Genomic DNA, 13,767 nt, shown 5'->3' on the forward strand with positions numbered 1-13,767 from the left:
GTTGAGGTCGGCCTCTGTGAAAGTGATATCCCCTGCGTTATGACCTGAACTTCGTGGGGCGTGTGCTGCTTGTGAAGAAAAATGATAAACTTCTTGGAGAGCGCCGACACGCCTTCGTTTCTCTCTGGAAGAAGTTACAGAATCATCTGAAAAAGTAATCATATGAATGGTTCTGGCGTTGTCGCGATCTGATGAGTGCTGACGTCGCTCATGACGAGAACGGTCTCTGGGACGTCTTCTGCTGTCGGGGCGAGCTTGAACCTTTTGGTGGTCATGGCGAGGTGGAGATCGACTGTTGATAAGTACATAAATGCTATATATTTACGCTCAATTTTATATTAGTTAGTTCGTTTATTTTATTTGTTTGATTTAGTTAGTATATTTTCAGTGGTTTTGCAGGAATTGGAGTTATTGATTAAAAGTGTTGAAAGGATCGAGAATCAAAATGTCGCATGAGTTTTCCTAGTTTGGTTGGCCTAACAGTGTTGTGTAGTTCAGTGGAGGTGCCCGAAACATTATTAGTGACCTAGTGGGTTATTATTTACCTTTCACTACTACAAAAATAGTCATTAACCATGGTTGGTCAAATGATATATACCACTGTGTTCATAATAACAGTGGCTAATAGTCACTTACCACGATACAATTCCTATATCTAATTTTGGTACAAGCAAATACCACTGTTTACATGATATAGTGGTATATAATACGCCTAATACCACAGTACAACGAAATATTGGGTAATTTGTTTTTAGATATCCACATACCCCACTGTTTTTGAAAAATGGTTGTTTATGTTTTTTGGAAAATCACACCTACGGTGGATAAAAAGTGGTCTATCCAAAAACAACTTGCTTGCAAAATAAAAATCGGAAAAAAGGGGGCAAAAGCTCTCGGCTAAAACTCCCTCTTTCAACTTCCTGTAAATCGACAGCTAGGGATTTTGCTCCCCAATTTCTACTCGATCTCTCCCCAATTTCTTTTACTCGATCTCTCTCCCCAATTTCTCCCAGTCGCATTATTTATCTCAGTGAGGTCTATGGAAAATTTTGGGAAGATAATCCAAATTTTGGTTTAATAGTAATCTTTATCCCTTATTACTATGCCACTGATGTATTATTTCAAACAAGCTTGCTCTATCTCTCTCTCCCGTGGATAAAGTGGCAAGGTTACTTTTTTTTGTGCAAGTAAGTTCTTGGTTTTTTTTTTAAAAAACTTTACTTAAAATATTGTAAGGTCGCTCTTATTACTGAAATTAAAGATTTTTTTTTTTTTTTGCAAAATTTGGACTCAAATTTTGTGTATTTCAATGTAAAAAATGGACTTTGTTGCTATTGCAGCAAGATGAAAGAGATGATACACCGTATTGGTAGGACAAGTTGGTTTTCTGAATTAAAATTTGAGCTCTATATGAAGATCATTGGTCTCGTTGTGGAAGTGAAATGCCACCTGATTTTCTTGAGGATAATGGGCATTGATCGATAGATAACCTTCTGTTGAAATATAATGGTTGTTCACTTGTTGAGGATGTAAGAAAATATAAGGCTAAGGAAATTTGGTGTATAATTATTATCCTTGCATTTTTGAGAACTTGTTACTTTTTTTTTTTGTGAATTTGTTGAAGGGCCAACTTAGGTTTTAGCTTGCCTGTTAGTGGCTTGTAGAGGCCTGGCAATGGCCTATAATAGCATGGGATGGCCTGGTAGAGGCCTTGCGATGGCCCGCAGTGGCCTGGCATGGCCTTTAACAAGTGAGATAATAGTGATATCAATTGTACTACTAGTTCGAATACTCCTTCAATTCGATGGAGAAAAAGGGAGTTGATTGGTTGTGGTGCTTTTGGTCGTGTTTATATGGGAATGAATCTTGATTCTAGAGAGTTTCTTGTAGTTAAACAAGTCAGTTTCTTTTTATATAATTTTGAACTTTTATGGCCCATGGCCTATATCTTGCTCATCTATTTTCATTGTCCGTTTTCATCTTTTGATTGCTCCCTTTCAACCATCGAGCAATAACTATTACTAAGATTGAGTTTATAAAAAAAATTCACACGGTTTTGAATGTTCTGTTTTCCAGGGTTACGTTGTCTTCAATAGGCCATGGGCTTTTGTTCAATGGCTGGAAAAAGCAACATTTGAGGAAGAGTAAGTTTATCTTCAAAATGATGGTGTTTCTCTGCTTCCTTCTTTTGAAATATAAATCATAAAGTTTGTGCATTCTACGACCATTTTAGATATATTCTGATGGCGGAGCCGGATCACGTATTTGTGAGACCTCTACCAAATTTGGCACGTGGAGGCTATCCAACAGCATTTCCATTTTTCTATATCAAGCCTGCTGAAAATGAGAAATTAATAAGAAATTTTATCTGGAGGAAAAGGGTCCTGTCACAAATGTTGATCCCATTGGCAATTCTCCTGTAATTATCAAGAAGGTAGAGTTTCTTGTTGATAATGTAGTTCAGATAAACCAATTATATAATAATTGCTCATGATTTAGTCTCTGTTACGTATGGTGTTCTGTGTACATCCATATACTAACTGGTTACTGGCTCTTCATTTCCTTCTCTGTTTAGCCCATATTCCCATAATTTATTGAAAAGTTTCAACGTCATTAATTGATTGTGATGAGAAATTTATGGAGATTTGGAGATGCCCAATATATACTGATTAGGGTAGGATAGACTTGGACCCCTATCTAGTGTATACTTTACTCTCATTTCTCTTATTTTATTTTGTACCAATGCACCCTTAGGTTCGTTTTACCGAAGTTAAGATAACCACTCTTATGGAACCTTAGTGTTGGGTGTATCTCTGCCAATCTACTATTACGTGTACAATGATAACTGCATGTATTAAGATTCACACGCTGTCACAGACGGTGTTTAATTGTTCACCAACATGTAGATTTTTTGTGATGTATCAATGGACAAGAAGTTGCAAAATCAGGATGGGCATGTGTATACTGTGTGGTTCATTCGCATTACACGATTCTGTAAAGATACTAAGGGAATGTAAAAGTTGTAACCACTCGTCCAGAAGGCGAGGTGCCCGGGAGCAAATAATACTAATTAGAGATCACGATCGTAAAATGATTGTCATTATTACTATTGTTACTAATGTCGTTGCTACTATTAAAGGTGTTGCTTTTCTTCGTATTACATTGCTGTTATATTGTCATTTTTATTATCTCCCTTAGCATTTCAGGTGATGTTGCATTCTCTGCTTCATTTGTTGCTTGTCAAAAATGTCATGTCCACATCTCATTAGAACTAAATTTCTTGAATACAGTCCATGCTGAAAAAAAATCCCCTACATGGATGAATGTCTCAATTAGTATGAAAAATGATCCAGAGATTGACAAGACTTTTGGATGGGTGCTGGAAATGTAAGTGAAATTTCTATAAAGGTTCCTTCTATGTTCAGTGTGAATCAATTGGTGCATATAGCTCCATATGTTGCTGACATGCTATCTATGTTTCTTTTATTTTTTGTATCAACAAGGTATGGATATGTTGTTACATCTGCATTGCACGGCTTGCAACATATTCTGCGAAAGGACTTTATGATACAGTTTTTTTTTTTTTTTTTTTTTTTTTTTTTTTTTTTTTTATCTCTTATAAGTTGTGATAGATAAAAAAAATTATCTATGTCTTGTACTAAATCGTTTCAAAATTGATGAAACAGCCCCCATGGGATCTTGAGGTTGGAAAGAATTTTATTATCCATTATACTTATGGATGTGACTACTCTTTGAAGGTGGGTCGCATTTTTCCCATTTAATTGTAAACTCCTTTAAGAATTGGCGATGGTTTTCTCTTTTCTCATTTGGTTTTATTTATAAGTAATGCTAATCCTCCTTTTGTTGACACATTCACATGAATGGGATAGATGCATTATTGATTCTAAAGTTATCTATTTTATTAATTGATACATTTACAGGGGAAGCTAACATATGGAAAAATTGGGGAGTGGTGCTTCAACAAGAGATCGTATCTTCGTGGTCCTCCACCAAGAAACTTGTCCTTGCCACCACCTGGAGTTCCGAAGAGTGTGGTATGCCATATGCCTGAAGTTAATTATGCTATTCATACATAACATTATATCTTTATGTTTGTGCTAGCATTTAACACCCGATAGCTATAAGAAAACTTCATTAGTCCTCAATCCCTTACATTCAAAATCTTTCAACTGCAGGTCATGTTGGTGACAAAGGTGAATGAGGCCACAGCTAATATTCCTGGATGGGACACATTTTAAACTTGTGTTAAAGTAGTTGAAGACTAGTGTGTTTAGTTTTGTTGGTTAACTTTTCTAGTACTTGAAAGAAATGAGCTAAGTACTAGAAAAGTTTTAGAATTTACTATTGAAGAAGAAAGTTTTAACTTACTTGGGGTGTTTTGTTTCATGAAAAGAAATGAGGGGCATCAGTTTATATAGGTACTTTGAAACAAGCTCCTGTAGTTCATTATATTGGTGATGACTTGAAATTGGAAAGTGATGATGGTATTAGACATGGAGGAGTTGGTCACCATTATTTTGATGTTTTAGATGGAGCAAGTTGGTCATCATTATTTTGATGTTTTAGATGGAACAAGTTGGTCATTATTATTTTGATGTTTTAGATGGAACAAGTTGGTCATTATTCAATGTCGAAATTTATTTATTTTGTTTGTTGCACTATGAATTGTTTATTTGAGTAATTTTTTAAATCTAATATGGATATGGTGAAAATGGACAGGTTGTAGGTTCCAGGATTGAAAATGATGAGAATCGAATAATTAGGGGTCTTTTTTTTTTTTTTTTAAATGTCTATAAACCACGGTTTTGGAATAACTGAGATATAAGGATATTCTATAAACCACGGTTTTTATCCAACTGTCGAATAATTATGGGTTTTTTTTAAATGTCTATAAACCACGGTTTTGTAATAACTGAGATATAAGGATATTTTATAAACCACAATTTTTATCCAACCGTCGTATATAGCATCACTATTTTTCAAATGAAAAACTATAAAGACTATTAACCACGGTTTGTAAATCATAATACCACTGTTTTAGCTAAAACCGTGGTATATAATAGATACTTTTTACCACGGTTATGTTAGAAGTATTTGTCATGGTGGTTGTTACCACGGTTTGAAAACAATGGCTAAAAGCTTTTTACTACTGTATATAACAGTGGTAAATGAGCTTTTCTGTAGTAGTATTTGGATGGGCTTGTGATATTGGACCGAACTTAAGAAAAGAGGCAAGAAAAGAATATGGGCTTAAGTAGTCACGTGAAGACATTACCATGATTCTCTAGCTTAGGCAGCTGGACCTTTGGTACCCACGTGACCAGCAGCTAAATGGAATGCATTGGTTTTGTTTTACGGTCATGAACAAAAGAACCCGCACAAAAGGACCACCACCCAAATAAAGCTTGTTTGCTTTTCACTTGTTCCAGCGCTCACCATTTTATACCCAAGCCCGCACCACCTGATCAAGGAAAAGCCCACTATGTTTTCATAGCTTCAATTCTCATGTAGAGGAACCCGAAAAGAAAACAAACACTTCACCAGTTACAATACCGATCGAAACCGAATCTCTCGTCACTGAATTAGACAATTCCAATTCTAATCAAACACTACCCCATACCCTAGCCGAACCATATATATACAAGGGGAAACAAAGAGAAGGGGGCGCTCCAGAATAGCCACAACACAGAATAACAGATATCTCTGGAGAACACAAGACAGAGAAAGGGGGAGAGACAGAAAAGTGGAGCTCGAGTCAGTACGCGGATTAAAGTTTGGGGACAGAACGAATTGGAGGAGAAGACTTCAACGCGAGACTACGATTTTTGCAATGATTAATTCTTCTTTTGATTTCATTTTTCTGTTCATTGTTATGTATAGCTAAACTCCAAATCTAGGGCAGATGAAGCCTTAGGCTAATGTTGTGTTTGTTGGGATTAATTTCGATGATTTCCAGTTAGTTCAAATTGCTATATTCTTCTAGTTTCATATATTGATAGCTAGCTTATATCTTTCATATAGTATGTCACGCATGCTTTATAGTTCGATATTCGTTGCTATTAGTTAAGCTTGTTTTAACTATTGATATCAAATTTAGATATTATTCGTGCCGTAAAAAGACGAGTAATCTTTTAAGTTTGATCTGTAGTGCCAAAATTTTAGAAGATACATGTTTAGTTAAGAGTTGTCACGATCATATCTTCGAGAAAGCAAGGGTTACCTTTCCCTCGTGCTACTCGTATTAAATCTGGAATATTAAAATTACTCCTAAAAATATAAACAGAAGTCTAAGGTGGATTCAACAGTCCTAGAATTCTCTCTATTTGATAAAACCCAATTATTTAGTTTATAGTTTTCGTAGTTTAAATAGTTTAGTGAGTAGTTAATTCAATTTTCCATAAAAAGAATATTGTCTAAATTAGTTAAGTACAATTTTATTACTCGTTTGTTCGAAATAGCAATCCCTGTGGGATCGACCCGTTTGCCGCAACTATTTTCAACGACAGCTATGCGCTTGTGGTTTAATTAGGATTAGATTAATTTATTAATTTAGACCAACTAATTACCTATCAACTGCGCACTTGGCGAGCCATGAGCTTATGGCGCAAGTCGCCGTCGACAATGTTGGTGTATTGTTTGATATGACCAACTTCAATGAGGTCCTGGAGATAGTACTTTAGCCCCTAGCAAGCATCAGTCTCGTGACATTTTGCTTTGTGGAATGCACAGTAGGGGTGCCAGGTCGATCCGTTGGTTGCCTCACATCAGGTCGGAAATATAAAGCTCACTTGATCTTTTCCAATATGTAATTGGGAGAGCGTGTCAGGATAGCGAACTCTCTGTTGTTGTCCAATCGGTTGCCCGACTTTGGTGCAAGCGACCTGGATCGCTTTTTGGCATGTGGGGTGTCATCAGAGATGACGGCAACCTCTTGGTCTTCTGCTAAGCCGTGGAGTTTCAAACCTTCTTGCAATTTAATGTATTTGTCTACTCGAGCATATAGCTCGGACAGCGTTTCCGGACGTTCTTTCATCAGTGATCTGGAGAGATCTGTGTTGCGCACTCGACAGGCATTGGAGAATGCCAGTGTGGCGAAAGACTCTTTCAGGCTGCTTTCCATGCATAGCAGTTCGGCTTTGAACCGACCTAGGAATTGACGAATGGTCTCATCTTCGCCAAATGATAGCTAGAACAGTGAATCGAGATCCGCTTTCTTACGTCTATTGTGGACGTATTGACTGGCAAATAGATCAGTAAGCTGCTCAAAAGTCTTGACCGAGTCTGGCTCGAGTGAGAAGAACCAATTGAGTGCGCCATCTTTGAGACTGGCAGGGAATAATCGATAGTGAAGGTGATCAAACTCGGGTACCGGTGAACTTTAGAGTGCCAGGCTTTGAATGTAGCGAGCCACATGCTGACCGGGGTACGTGCTGCCATCGTACATCGGGAAACGTGGCTGAACAAAATCTTGAGGAGAGGGTTTACTGAGTACCTCAGCACTGAACGGAGACGCGCGGTACGTCTTGAGCATTTTCTGAACAATCTGGGTTGCATCCTTTCTTACTGCACTCTGGCCGATCCTTTGCGACAGTTCGTTAATCTGTTGATTCACTTCGTTGATGCCGTTCTCAGCGACGTTACCAACTGGTTGTTGTTGTTGAGCATCTACTTGTGCACGTAGAGTAGCATTTTCTTGCCTGAGTAAGGAAATGCTCTCATTTGTTAAGCCTAGTTGGTTTGTGAGGCTTTGAACTTGAGCTTCGAGGCTTGTCATGCTTCGTGGGCTTGAGATTTTGGTTTTTGACTAGTGTAAAAGTGGTTTCTCAAGTAATCGAGACCACAGAGACGGGGCCAAAGTAAAATGGCGTTTTGGCTTTCCTTTACATACAAGGGCTATGGGAGAATGAGTTTAGGTTTAGGAAAGACTGAGTTCGTTATTGAGCGAGCTGCCTACGTATCTTCTCTTGATTCTGAGGGAAGAGAAGAATCAGGTCTCACGTAGCTCATGTAGGTGGTATTTATAGGCATCAGGGGGTGTTGATCCATAAGACACGTATACTGACATGTCCATATGTAGGGTGGAGATTATGAATGTGTGTTAGGTTAGTTTTGGTAGGTATGCGTGATCATGGGGAGTGGATGCAGTAGTTCATATTTTACGGTGATTGGAAGTACAGGTAAGGCTCCGGTGATGATTATATCTGGATTAGATATGATGTCTTTATCTGAGGCGTTCTGCCTCGGGTCGTTTGTTCGTCTTGAGATATTCTTGAGCGAGCTGAAGTGTACCACCTACGTGAAGCGAGCTGCTCGCAGATCGGTCTTGAAGGTCGATGTCATGAGTTCGCTTATGCTTAACGCGTGCTTAATATTCCTTGATGAGAATATTACTCCCTTACACTGATGATATTTTGTGGTTCATGGACAGTTCTCAACAGTGGTAGGGTCAGGTACATTGACCCTGATACAAGCTTCAGTAGCGGCTTTTCTGATTTATGTTCCAGGGACAGCCTTTGCGAGCAATAGCAGCCTCGATGAGTTACTATCTGATGTAGGAGTGTAAAAAAAAAACCGTTGACCCATCATCCGGTAAGGTACCCGGTTTTCACCCGCCACCCAAACCCGTACCGACCTGAAAACAGACCCGCCCCGCCCCGCCACCGTTTCTACGCGGTCAAGCTATGGGTGTAGGTTCTATGCTCAAACCCGACCCGTCAAGCCGCCCGACCCGCACCGTGTCAAAAGCCGTTGACCTAACCCTGTTGACCTGCACAATTTTAAGACTCTAACTCTAATATTTTTGTATTTTGTATATATTTTCTTTTAACTTTTGTAGGAATTTGGGAGATATGAACACAAACTTATGAGTTCAACATCAATTTCAAATATTCAAGTTTGAACATTGGGCAAATATCAAAAGTTCAAATTCAACTTTCAAATTTTTGAGAAGATGAATCATTCATCCTTGTATTAATTTCGAATTTTTTTAGTTTATATTTTGTTGTTTTGTACTATAGATTCTTGCTCCCATCTTCATTTTATCATATTATGAAAAATAATCAATTTACAAATGGTAAATCACGAAAAAGAAATTTCAAATTTACAGATATGGTTTTGGGTTCAAGTTCAAGTTTTTTTTTATTTTTGTTTATTTTTTATTGATTGATTCAATTTTTTTTTTTCTCTATGTTGTGAGGAAATATATTACTTGCAAAATTAGAAAGTTTTTTTTTGTGAAATTGGGTTAAAATGATAATTTCCACCCGACCGGATGACCCGCCCAAAACCCACCCCCGTAAGCTGAGCCAACTGGTCGGGTGATGGTACTAAGACATGACACTTCAACCCGCCCTTCCCCGCCCCGTCGAGGACCACTGAATTTGTATCCCCTAGACCCACCCCGACCCGACCCATCACTATTTGACCCACGGTTGACCCGTCCCGCCCCGTATTACACCCCTAGTCTGATGTATGAAAATTCTGAGATTAATTCTCGAGGCTGAAACTAATATAGTTTTCATGTACTTAGTTTTTGTTGCTTTGTATCATAATGATATTTATAAATGAGAGAGTTAGGCTGAGTTTCGGTATAGAAGCTAATATATTATATACCTTCATGTTGTATTGCAGTTTCTTAAAGAAAAACAGCCTAATGAGGGATTCTTAATGTGGAGTTTGGTAGCTGTCCTCATCACAGCAAGTACTCCATCATTTAATCAAGTTTTAACTTTATATTTTGTTTTTATCTCAATTATATTTGAAAAATGTGATTAAACCTGATTAAGCTGAGGCCACCAGCTTGCTACTTCGTCTGGATCCTACTATCTAGTCAGAACACCAAATCCATTCGCTAGACCAGGTGGTTGGTTTATATCCCTTTGACATCCAAACTAGGTGTTTGATCGGTTCTCATGATATGTGCGAGTACACAACACAGTTAGGCCTGCCAATATACAAACAGATAAAGGGCTGTGTCGCTTTGCTCAAAACATCGTTGGGCATTGGCATGAATTGTGGTGCCTCACAAGGCTTCACCCCTTAACTTGTACTAGATTCCAGAAACTGTGTCGAAGATTGCTGCAAGCCTGCAACGCAATAACTATTTAGAATGATTCAGTATTCTAAATTTTATTTTGGAAATGCAGTTGAAGGGTGTTGACACTGCCGTTATGCCGTTTTTAATTTGGAATGGCATATACAAGCTCCACCACATTATCTAGATTTGGCTTAGGGTGCCCGTTTGTTTGACATACATGCTAATGAGTAGTGACACCATGCAGCCCATGCTTATTACCTAAAGGCTAGTGTTAAATAATCTACTTCATTCTTCTCCCATTTTTTATTTTAGTGACTCTTTTGTTTGTTCGTATCAGCAATTTGGCTTGCAATTGCAACATACTTGGAATTACCAGTATCAGCTCAACAATCAACCCAGGGTGCATTGTTAGGAACCATGCTTGTTACTGAAGGCATTAGATACTTACCTACATGGAACAAGGTAATAATTATTTACACATTTCTCAAGTTTCTAAGTTGTAATTAAGCATCAATTGTGCAAGGAATTAATAACACTGGAATTAGTTGGTTAGGTTCTAGCTCAACACTTTGACAATGTTTCTTAAAGCAGAGTTGCCTTGCTCATAATTATTAATATTCAAAGTAAATAGAATATTTGATTGGTAATCAGTATGATATGGTGAAAAGCTAGGTGTAGTTTTAATCAATGTTTATGAACACTTTTTTTAACATTATACAACGAATTCATGTGTTACATTAAGCTCACTAGAGAATGAAATGCACTGTTACAGTGAAAAACTGGTCTTATGCAGAATGCAAATCACAATTACAATGGTGGAGGTCTCCTTTGGATTTTCCTCGAATGGACGATGGCTCCATTGATTGCTTGTGTAGGGGCATTCTGTTTCTTTAAGCTGTTAAATCTCATTGTGCTTCGCCATGAAAATGCTGAGAAACGAGCCCTCCTTTTTCTTCCTATTTGCTATGGAGCAACAACAGGACTCCTATGTCTCTTTGTCATGTACCAGGTTCTTGTTGGTGATCATCTTATCATCACTTGGAATTTCGGCGATGCAAGTTGGTTGGAGAGATCTTCCAAAACTTTTCTCTTTTTAGTCATGTTCTATGTTGGCTTCAACGATTGCTCTTTATGAAACATAAACCATGGATGACTTAGTACTTCATCCGCAGTTAGCCTTGATGAGACATCCCAAGTGAGCATTCTCCTAACGAGATCCCGAGCAGGTCGCGATATGGTGACCCACATACCAGAGTTTAAGTTCAATTTCTTTTTCTTATGTGCCTCACGAAGTTCTTCCATTGAACTCGCCTCAAACGGTAAGGCCCCAACTAGGAGATAATGCAGGAGGACACCAGCACTCCAGATATCCACCTTCTCAGAATAATCTCCCAAAAGAACTTCTGGGGCAACATAAAATCGGCTACCAACAAGACCAGACAAGTGATTACCAGTTGGAATCCACCACGTCGCTAGTCCAAAATCTGCAAGCTTCAACTTTCCTGATGCAGTGAGCAGGATGTTCTCCGGCTTAATGTCTCGGTGAACCACGCCATTTTCGTGGCAATGCTTAATTACTGATATCAACTCTTTTAATATAAGAGCTGATTTGCTTTCTGAACACCACCCCTTCTTGACAACCTTCTCAAACAAATCTCCACCAGAGCATAACTCCATCACAAGATGAAGACAGTCGGCGTCCTCATAAACTGCGTTGAGAGTGACTATACCAGGATGGCCAGACAGGTACTGCATTATTTCTATCTCCCTACGAGCTCTCTTATCCACATTACGTAGGGTTTTGCAGGCAAACTCTACTCCGTTTACCTTACTTGTGCACAACCTCACTGAACCATACCCTCCCCTCCCGATTTCACGTCCCAAAACAAAATCTTCTTCAATCTTCTTCTGTACTCCTATCTTAGGGCCATCATCAACGCACTCTATCTTTCTCTTGAGACCACCCCCAGGACTTCCACGAGATGCATCAACAAAGCCGTCAAATAGATGAGAAAAAAGGTCGGCACACCCAGCTTCAACTACCGTCATCTTCCTACTGCAAACTAATGATCTTTCTCTTCTACCTTGAAATATTTTTTCTCTACGTACCTTAAGTTTTCTGAGATGAGTTTATGATGTTTCAAACTAAAAAACGAGGATGTCACTTGTTAATTTATAGGCACACTCAGCTTGATTCATACGCAAGTAACACGCGTTTACGAGTTCGACTTCTAATAGGAGAAGAAACGGTCTTTATTTGAGCCCATCAAGATAATAGCCAAAAAGCCCACTGACATACAAACTCTCTCGAAAATTGGCTTCAAACACGGCAGACCGTGCTTATAGTTATGCCAAAATCTACTGTTCAATGTTCAATGGTATGAGCAGATTCTGTGGAATTGGAGATTCCTCCCTTGCTCATACATATTCCATTTCTAAATCTGAACTGATGCTATGAAATATGCAAACAAGGAGATTCAGTTGGATGCCTCCAACGGACAACAGTGACGCCTACTGGGCCAAAGGGGGAAACAAACAACTTATGTTGGTATAACATTAACATATAGATTCATGCATTTTACAGAACCTTATTCATGCATACTTATTACAATATGGGCATATAGCTATAAGAATTGGCAACAGACAGACGCATATAGTAAAACCTTCATCCTTTCGATGTCTTCTTGGATGTAGTTTTCTTTCTTGATCTTTTGCAACCTATGCCCACTCTCCTGTAACCAACAAACCATATCAAAAATATTTCAATGCAAGAGCACAGAGTAAAAATCATTTTGGATTTTTTCTTTACTTAAAACTAAGTTTAGTATTTACAGCCGGAGGGGATAATTTACTCCTACCTCTGCCAAACCAAAGAGAACTTTTTCAGCTTTTCAATGGAAGTATTCACTATACAATGTTGGGATTTATATTCACTGTTATATCAACAAAGAGGCTATACTTTGAAATCTATAGTTTTTCATAAGAAACCTCATACCATCTACTCACAAAGTCACAGGAACCTAGTCGCTGAGCTAATCAAGACATCAAGTCAAATGATCAAAAAGCATTTATTCACTGACACATTTTCAGAAGGATCATGCTTCAGACTGACGGTCAAATTCATAAGAAAGTTGCCAAGGGAATGAAAGAGCATATAAGATGCAAAGCCGTGCAGCGCATCTCAGGAATGGAAGATTTTAATGACGGGAGAAGAAAGTAGTATGTTTAAATCAACTGAGGTTACCTAATGTTGGACATCAAAGTAATATATAACAATGCCTTGGAGATAGACAAACTTGATCAAGAACCAGCCCATACTGAGTTTGTTAAACGTACAGTACTGGATCAGATAATCAACCATACGAGTCACATAGGTTGTAGGAACTGATACTTGTGCAAGATGGACAAATAAGCTTTTTTGTACACACCCTAATCCAACTCATGTTATGCCCAAGGCAAGAAGACTGGAGTCACTATGGAAATGAGATATTTTTGCAAGTCTTAAGTATTCAAACAAGAATAGCTTTCGAACCCATCCTACGAACGGGTGCCGTTATATTAAATTATTCTAAAAAATATTAGTAACTATTCATAGCTATGAGATATGAAAATTATATTAATCACTTGTTCAAAATTTTTTGCACCACTCTCTATAAAAAGAAAGCACCAAACCTTGGTAAAACTTATCGATTTATTTTTGTTATTATGTT

At 38.1% G+C, this 13,767-nt stretch overlaps 2 pseudogenes; one reads left to right on the top strand and one right to left on the bottom strand.

The window, feature by feature from the left end:
- Nucleotides 1-1,674: 1,674 nt before the first annotated feature.
- LOC147478349 (hydroxyproline O-arabinosyltransferase RDN2-like) lies at nt 1,675-4,388 on the top strand (annotated as a pseudogene).
- Nucleotides 4,389-11,157: 6,769 nt separating this feature from the next.
- On the bottom strand, nt 11,158-12,149 carry LOC147478350 (serine/threonine-protein kinase PEPKR2 pseudogene; annotated as a pseudogene).
- Between the last annotated feature and the right edge of the window lie 1,618 nt (nt 12,150-13,767).

This window comes from Coptis chinensis, chromosome 9, assembly GCF_015680905.1.
Source record: "Coptis chinensis isolate HL-2020 chromosome 9, ASM1568090v1, whole genome shotgun sequence".
NCBI classification, from domain to species: Eukaryota; Viridiplantae; Streptophyta; class Magnoliopsida; order Ranunculales; family Ranunculaceae; genus Coptis; species Coptis chinensis.